Source organism: Lactuca serriola, chromosome 5, assembly GCF_051521515.1.
Source record: "Lactuca serriola cultivar US96UC23 chromosome 5, Lser_US96UC23_V15, whole genome shotgun sequence".
Taxonomy (NCBI): Eukaryota; Viridiplantae; Streptophyta; class Magnoliopsida; order Asterales; family Asteraceae; genus Lactuca; species Lactuca serriola.
The window spans coordinates 218,793,055-218,800,618 of NC_136412.1; the positions used below are offsets into that span (position 1 = coordinate 218,793,055).

A 7,564-nucleotide genomic window follows, 5' to 3' on the forward strand; every position below is an offset into this window, starting at 1 on the left:
ATTGATAATTCACATCATACGGGCTCCACTCGAAGAAAACCAACCAAACCCAAATTGATGATAATTAGGTTTTTTTAGTTCTTTTGTCATTGATTTTGCTTGAAAAATCTTAGAAAAATACAATGAAAAATAAAGATATATTGAATAAGTAACATAAATGGTCCTAATGATTCATTGTATTTTTCAAATTTGGTTCAAGGGCATTAAAAAAAAAAATAACATGTCAAAAGTTAGATTTAAACGACTAAATGACCAACCATACAATAAAATGAAACCACAAGAATGATTCACATAACGAAATGCAAATTTGAACTAAAGTTGCCAATATTTGTAAACTATACGGACCATTTATGTAATTTTGTCTAGGGGTTCAAGATTGTTGTTATTTAGTTATAAGTCATTTTTTGTTGGATTCTTTAATCGAGATTAAAATTACGTGATGATTGCAAAATATATTTTGTTGACTTATTTATTTGAGACTGAAATTGGGTCACACATGTAATAGCAATGTACCTTCATCCTTATTCCACTCCGGTCGCCAATTTAGTGCAACTAATATCAACATATTTTCATTTGAGTGCAAGTCACAACAATATATTTTCGTTTTTATTTGCATTACATACAAACAACAACATATATATTTTCATCTTTATTTCGGTTTTGAATTTGGATTCGATCCAAATATAAAACTTATAAATTAATTGGATAATTTCTATGGATAGAACATAGCCGAATAGTAATATGCTAAAAACTGAACACATCAACATAAGTACGATAGAAAAATCGACAGTTAAACAAAACCAATGATAGAACTTTTGCCACAGAAAAAAGAAAAAAAAAATCTACAAAGCAATTGAAACTCTTGCAATTAAAAAAAAATAAGCAAAAAATCAAGACACTTCCTAACATTGATTGACAAACTGAAATCCAAGTCCAAGGTACGTACAAAGCAACTTTTAACTTCTATCAAGACGCTTCCTAACTAGATGACTATATATCCACTAGGATTTACTTAAGCCATGATAAGTTCATAAACCAAACAAAACATCATAATTTCACATCAGAGGTTTTTGGTCTTTCAAGAATGTTTGGAACTAATATCCACTTCACTTATTTTTGTTAACTTTACCTTCAACCCATGCTTCATCTGAAGTACTATGGAAGCGCTTGGAAACACCGGGTGACCTTCCACCAACTCAATATGATAACTATAAATGATCGTAGATGCCACTATCTTCAGCTGAGTGAAACTCATATCCTTACCTAAACAAGTCCTCGGACCTCCATTAAATGCCGGGAATTTGTAATATGGCTCATATTTCATCCCTCCTCCCTCTAATATCCATCTTTCAGGCTTAAATTCCATGCAATCCTGACCCCATATTTTTTTCATCCTGCCCATGCCATAATGATATAGAATAATCTTGGTTTTTTTACTAACCTTATGGCCACTTGGAAGGATATCCGGTTGTAATGGAATTTTGTGGTTAAAAGGAATAGGTGGATAAAGCCTCAAGGCTTCGCATAGAGCCCCATGAAGATAAACCAGTTTGCTTAACTCTTTCGAATTCCATTTTCGATCATCTACTTTCACCTCCATAAACCTGTGAATCTCCTCTCGAATCTTGTCCTCTACAATTGGATTTTTTGCAACGAGATAGAAAAACCATGAGAGAGTGGTACTAGTTGTATCTTTCCCTGCACCCACTAGGGTACCTAGGGTATCCCTTAAAAACTTGTTGTGATCTCCACAACTACCGGTTTGGTCTTTGAATTCTCTAATCAGCGATGTTCCTAGTCCAACGTTTTCTTCCCCATGTTCATTCTCAATGTTGCTCGACTCATTTTGTAATCTAGCAATGCACTTGTATAAAAAGTGATCAAGAACATTGCATGCTTCACTCAACTTCTTCTCATTCCCGATTCTTAGTAGTTGTTGCAATTTCCAAAGAAACGGTGGCATAAAATGTCTGTAAAATATACCTTCTTGAATATCTGTCATGGACTTCTCACACGGAAGGGATGGGAAATCAACAGAAAGGCTTTTCGGGTCATAGTCTAAGAGCAACCTGCATATAGTGTCAAAAGTGAACCTTTGAAATATATCCTGCAAATCCACCTCTTTGCCTAGTTCGCAAATTGATTCTAGCACTGGTAAAAGCCCGCTTTCCACCTTATTCCAGACAATCGCTTCAAAAACACTTTGAAAGTTGGGCTGCCTTAAGAGGGACATGGTGGTTTTGCGCTGGATCTCCCACATATGTCCATCGGCATTAAAGATTCCATCTCCAAGGATATCAAACATTTTACGGAAATTTTGGCCTTTAGGATAATTAGGGAAGTTCTTGCTTAAAATGTGATGGATATCTAATGGATCCGTTGTAACGAGCATATCCATGTTGGTGAACCATGGACCTTTAAACATGAAAGTGCCACCACTTCGTTTCAGATAAATAGTGGCCAAATCATGCAGTTGGTGCAAGTTTGTGAGGACTGCTGGTATCATACCAAGAAGCACCAAATTTCTATGGACAAGTGTTTTTAAGTTTTGAGGTTTGTAACGAAAAACAAGAACAGAAAGGAGAATGATAACCAAAAAGAGAATGAACAAAGATGGAAGGAAAGCCATGTGGAAGAGACGCACAAAAATATAGAGATGAACTTACGTCTTAGTGTATAGTTATGTCATATACATATATAGTGGTGCATAATGGTATTGTATGTTTTTGTTTTCATTTAATTTTGATCTATTTCAGTTTTAATAAAATAAGTTACTATTTGTTGAATATTTGAGATAATTTTTTAAGGTTTATGTTGCAATCCACCATCCAACTATTTCAAACAAGTATATATTTAGTCGCTCTAATTTTTTACACTTATATATGATCATTTAACTTTTTTGTTAATATTATATCGTTATGACATTATAGTGATGACCTTATGTAGGTGCATGCTTTTGTTGGATAGTTTTTCCACTTGGAATCCATGTAGGTGTTTATGTGGTACAGCATTGTTTTTATTATATTTGTTTATTAAAATTTTACATTTTTATTTTAAAACACATAACCATATCTGGAATTGTTCTAATGGTTTACAAAACCAAATTAACCAAACCGCCACCACCACTGCCATCATCCTTCACCACCACCATCCACTATGTACCATCACCCTCCACCACCACCTTCCCGCATATATATAGTGTGAGAAACTTAAACAAAAGTTGTTCATCGTTATTCTTTGCTATATATATATATATATATATATATATATATATATATATATATAATATATATATATATATATATATATATATATATATATATATATATATATATATATATTCTTTGACAATCTGTTACAAATCCATACGTTCTTTTGCTTCTTTAAACTTTGGTTTAGTGAAGTCTGTGACATTAGCAATGGATAATGTCTTTTGCTAAAACAGAAAGGTTGTCGATCAGTGTGTAGACCAAATTATATATGTCGCCAACCTAGTAGTTACCTAGCTATTTAGATGACGGATTACTTATAGATATGGCCACGTTTGATACCCAAGTCTTTTTGTAGCTTATGTTATGTTCGATTCATAATTATGTAAAGATAATGTCGAACATTCCACACTGATGGTCAGCTTATAAATCCATGGAATTCTCTAAGCATAAAACTATAAAAAAAAACAAATAAGTCTTATGTTTGATCGATTTAAGTAGGTATATTTCAAATTAATTTAAATTAGGTACATTTGGGTACGAATTAAAATGGCACCCCTTCTGATTTGATAGTTTTTCTTTTGTTGTTTTTTTTTTTTTTTTTTCTAAATTTTGTCTTTTGTTAATAAAAACAATAACTGATTTATTATTATTATTATTATTATTATTATTATACAAAACCTTATAAATGGTCTTGTATTTTCTAGAAATTTGGGATATAGTTTCTAAATTCAAAAAATCTTATAAATAGTTTTTGTGGTTTCAAAACTTTTAAAAAATAATCCATATGGTTTCAAACTTTTAACAAATAGCCCCTTACTCAAAAAATACTAATTTACCCTTTTTAATATATTTTTGATTTTTTTAAAATCTATTTTAAATAAGAAAAGGAAAAAAGAAATTAAAATCCATTGGGCCCACCTCCCTCTCTCTCTCTCTCTCATTTGAAAAGAAAACCCCACCCTCACCTTACCTCCCCTACCTCCACCCTCGATCTTCTTTTTCCCACTTCACATGTAACTTAAACTACACGCACATACATATACTTAAATACAGAGCCATTTAAACCTTTCTCTATTCCCGACTGTAAGGATAGAGAGATATACAAATATATCTTAAGGACAAGGTTTGAGAACTCAAACCTTCAGATCAACACAACAATGGAGGTAAATAATCTTTCTAGTCAAGTTTGGATATATATAACCAGTCAATCCTTGAAGATATAACAAAAAAATATTCAAGTAACTAAATAATAAAATAGAATATGAACAGTGAAGGAATTTAAGAACAAAGAGAATTATATATATGGCTGAATGATTCTTGATTTGTAACGCCTGATGGTTCCAAGGTATTATTCATTTTAATCATTTATTTAATTATTTTAATCATGTAAGTTATTGTTGGGCTTAGAGGATTGGGCCTTCATGAGTGGGCTTCGCTGAGGCCGTACGTTGGTGTACGCAGGGCGTAGAAGGATCAAAAGGATCGCGGAGCCATGCACATACGTGTAACGTACGTGGTCAGACCCCAAAACCCTAATTTTAGGGTGCAAGCCCTATGTAATGTCATTAAGTCCCATGTGTTTGCCTCCCTATCAGCCTCCTCTATCCAGAAACCCTAAAATCAAGTCTTATCTTCCATTGTTGAGTGATGTAATGTCATTAAGTCCCATGTGTTGGCCTCCCTATCAGCCTCCTTTGTCCAGAAACCCTAAAATCAAGTCTTATCTTCCATTGTTGAGTGTGTGAGATTTTGGAGAGCTTTAAGTGTTCATTTTTGTGCATTTTAAAGGAGTTGAAGAAGCTAGAAGTTGCTTAGCCTGAAGAGGAGGTCTTGGATCCAGAACCTCTACCCATTTTGTAAGAAGTTTGAGGTATCAAGTTCTTATCTTGGTTGCTAGATGCTTAGATCTCCTTCTTAGTTATATAGTAATGTGTTTAGCCATGGTTTGTATAGATATTAGGATTAGTACATCCCAAAGCTTAATCTTTCAGATCCAAGGTCTTCATGTACTCTTTTGGCATAAAGGTGCCAACTTTATGGAGTTTAGGGGCTTCATGCATCCATTAAGTCCTTCACTAAGTCCTTTTTGAGCTTTAGAGCTTCTTATGGTCATGCCTGGATGTAAAGTTAGCAAATTTACGTGGTATTTCAACTTAAAGGGGTCATATCTACATCCTAGAGCAAAGTCTTAACGATTTAAGAGCTTAAACTCGAAGTTACCTGAATTGGTTGAGTATGTCGGGTGTACAAGCCTGTATGCGCAACGTACAAGACCTCGATGCAGTACGCTTAGCGTACCAGCTAAGTACACCCAACGTACTCACTCTTATAGGATTTCGATAATGGACTTTTGGTTTGGGCCTTTGTTTGGGCTTGGAAGGTTAGGGTTTAGTTGGGCCATCTGATTTTGGTTGTTTTGGGGCCAAGTATGTTATTGGGTTTTAGGCTAAGGCCCATGTGAAGGAATTGGGCCCAATTGGAAATTGGGCCATATTTTGGGCCCATTTGATTGTGGTTATGGACTTCATTCTTGGACCAAGCTAGGTTAGGGGTAAAATGATCTTTTTGCCCCCAAGTAGAGATTTTTGGTTAAGATGTAGATCCCAAATGTTATTTAGTTTTTATTTGGCAATTGTAGATCGGGGAGTTGTAGGGCCAACAATCAGGGATCATTCGTTTCATTAAGCTTTTCGAGGTGAGTTTCCCTCACTAGGTTTAGCGGGACGAAGACACCAATACCGACCCATGTTTATGCTATGTTAGTGTTTGTGATATTTCACCGGCTTAACTATGTCTTTTTGAGGGTGGGAATGAAGAGCCTGTAGATCACAACAAAGAAGATAAGACCGTCGGTCGCCGTCTGGGAACAAGGCTCCAACGATCAAGTCAATGAGGGTCTGAGAGTGAGAGGGTTAAAAGTGTAAAGAGAGTGTTAATGGGTTTTCGATATTGTCCCTTTCTCTTGGAAGGAAAGGGGTGCCTTTTATACCTGTGGTTAGGGAGAACAGATCCCCGACAGTATCTTCTACCGTTTCAGGAATGGTAGGGGCTGATGGCTTCTGATTGGAGGGTCGTGTTCCATAGGTGGTTGTTTGCTATTGGTGCAGATTCTACCAGAAGCGGCGTCTAGAGCACTACACCTGTCGCTCCGAGGAACTCTTGGTACTGTTTTGTCTTCAACGTTATCCTTGGTGCTTGGGCACCAAGGAACGGATACGGGGTCTCAAAGGCGAAGGAAAAGGCTCGATGCTAGTCACGCGTTGCTCCTTGGCCTATCCATCTGTTAAACTAGTGGTTCCGTTATCTTTGACGGATTCCTGGTGGGATACGTCAACAAGTCCCTTAGGCTAGTAGACGCCAACGTTGGCTTAGGGTAGCTGAGTTGTTCTAGCTTGGATCTGGACACGCGTTCGGCGGGGATTGTTTCTGATGACTGCTGACGTGACAGAGGCGTTTTCGCAGACAATTTTCCTCATTGTAACCGGTTGGGCTTCCCATCTGCATTTAAAACTTCCCCCATTTGATTCGAACTTACTTTTCCTGGTTCTTTTCACTTCTGCTACCTCTTTTCCTTTTCTCTTCTATTTCTATTTCTTCGACAAACCATAGCTGACTTGAATATCGGGATCGTTCCTTCTTTAAGCGAGTTCGCCGCTCTTCAAGAGCGGTTTGGTTTTCTTCCCGAGCACGGTGTGGAGTATCCTCGGAAAGGGGCGATAATTTCTCGTTCACCAGACGGGAAGGTCGGGGTCCCTAATCTGATCTTTGAGGTCGGTCTGAGGCTGCCGACAACAGATTTCTTTGACGAGATAATGCGCTAATATGGATTTTGTGTGGAAGATATGACTCCAAACTCTGTTAACAAGATCGTTGGCTTTGAACTCGTATGTCGGTTTTTGGAGTTCTACCACAATTTTGGGTCTTCAAAGCTTCCTTCAATTCTTCTACACAATCCGGTGTTCGGACCTTTTCCCAAAGGCAGGGTGTTCGTGCCTTCATCATCAACCATAAAGCTCCGAAGAAGAATAGGTAGGATTGGTGGCTCTGGGTGAATTGCAATCTTGTGGGTTTTGATTATCCTCGCTTAAACATTTTTCGGATCGAGGGTCGGAACTGTTTGGGGCCAGCGTCACTGTGGCGCAAGCATTGAAGACCATTTGTGTTAACAGCAAGGATTGGGATGACCACATGCTTGCTGCGGTTGGGATGAGTGCTGCTTGGAGGGCCCAAGGGATGATGCCCCAGCTCTACATCGAGAAAGATGGTAATCACTTCTCCTCCCCCCTTGATATACTCTCGCAGGTCCGATGGTGAGAAACTGATGTTTAGAGTGCCTCTGGGTGGGATCACAT

General features: G+C 37.1%; 1 pseudogene; it reads right to left on the reverse strand.

Annotated features, from left to right (window-relative positions):
• Positions 1 to 853: 853 nt before the first annotated feature.
• Positions 854 to 2,656, reverse strand: LOC145051450 (alkane hydroxylase MAH1 pseudogene; annotated as a pseudogene).
• Between the last annotated feature and the right edge of the window lie 4,908 nt (positions 2,657 to 7,564).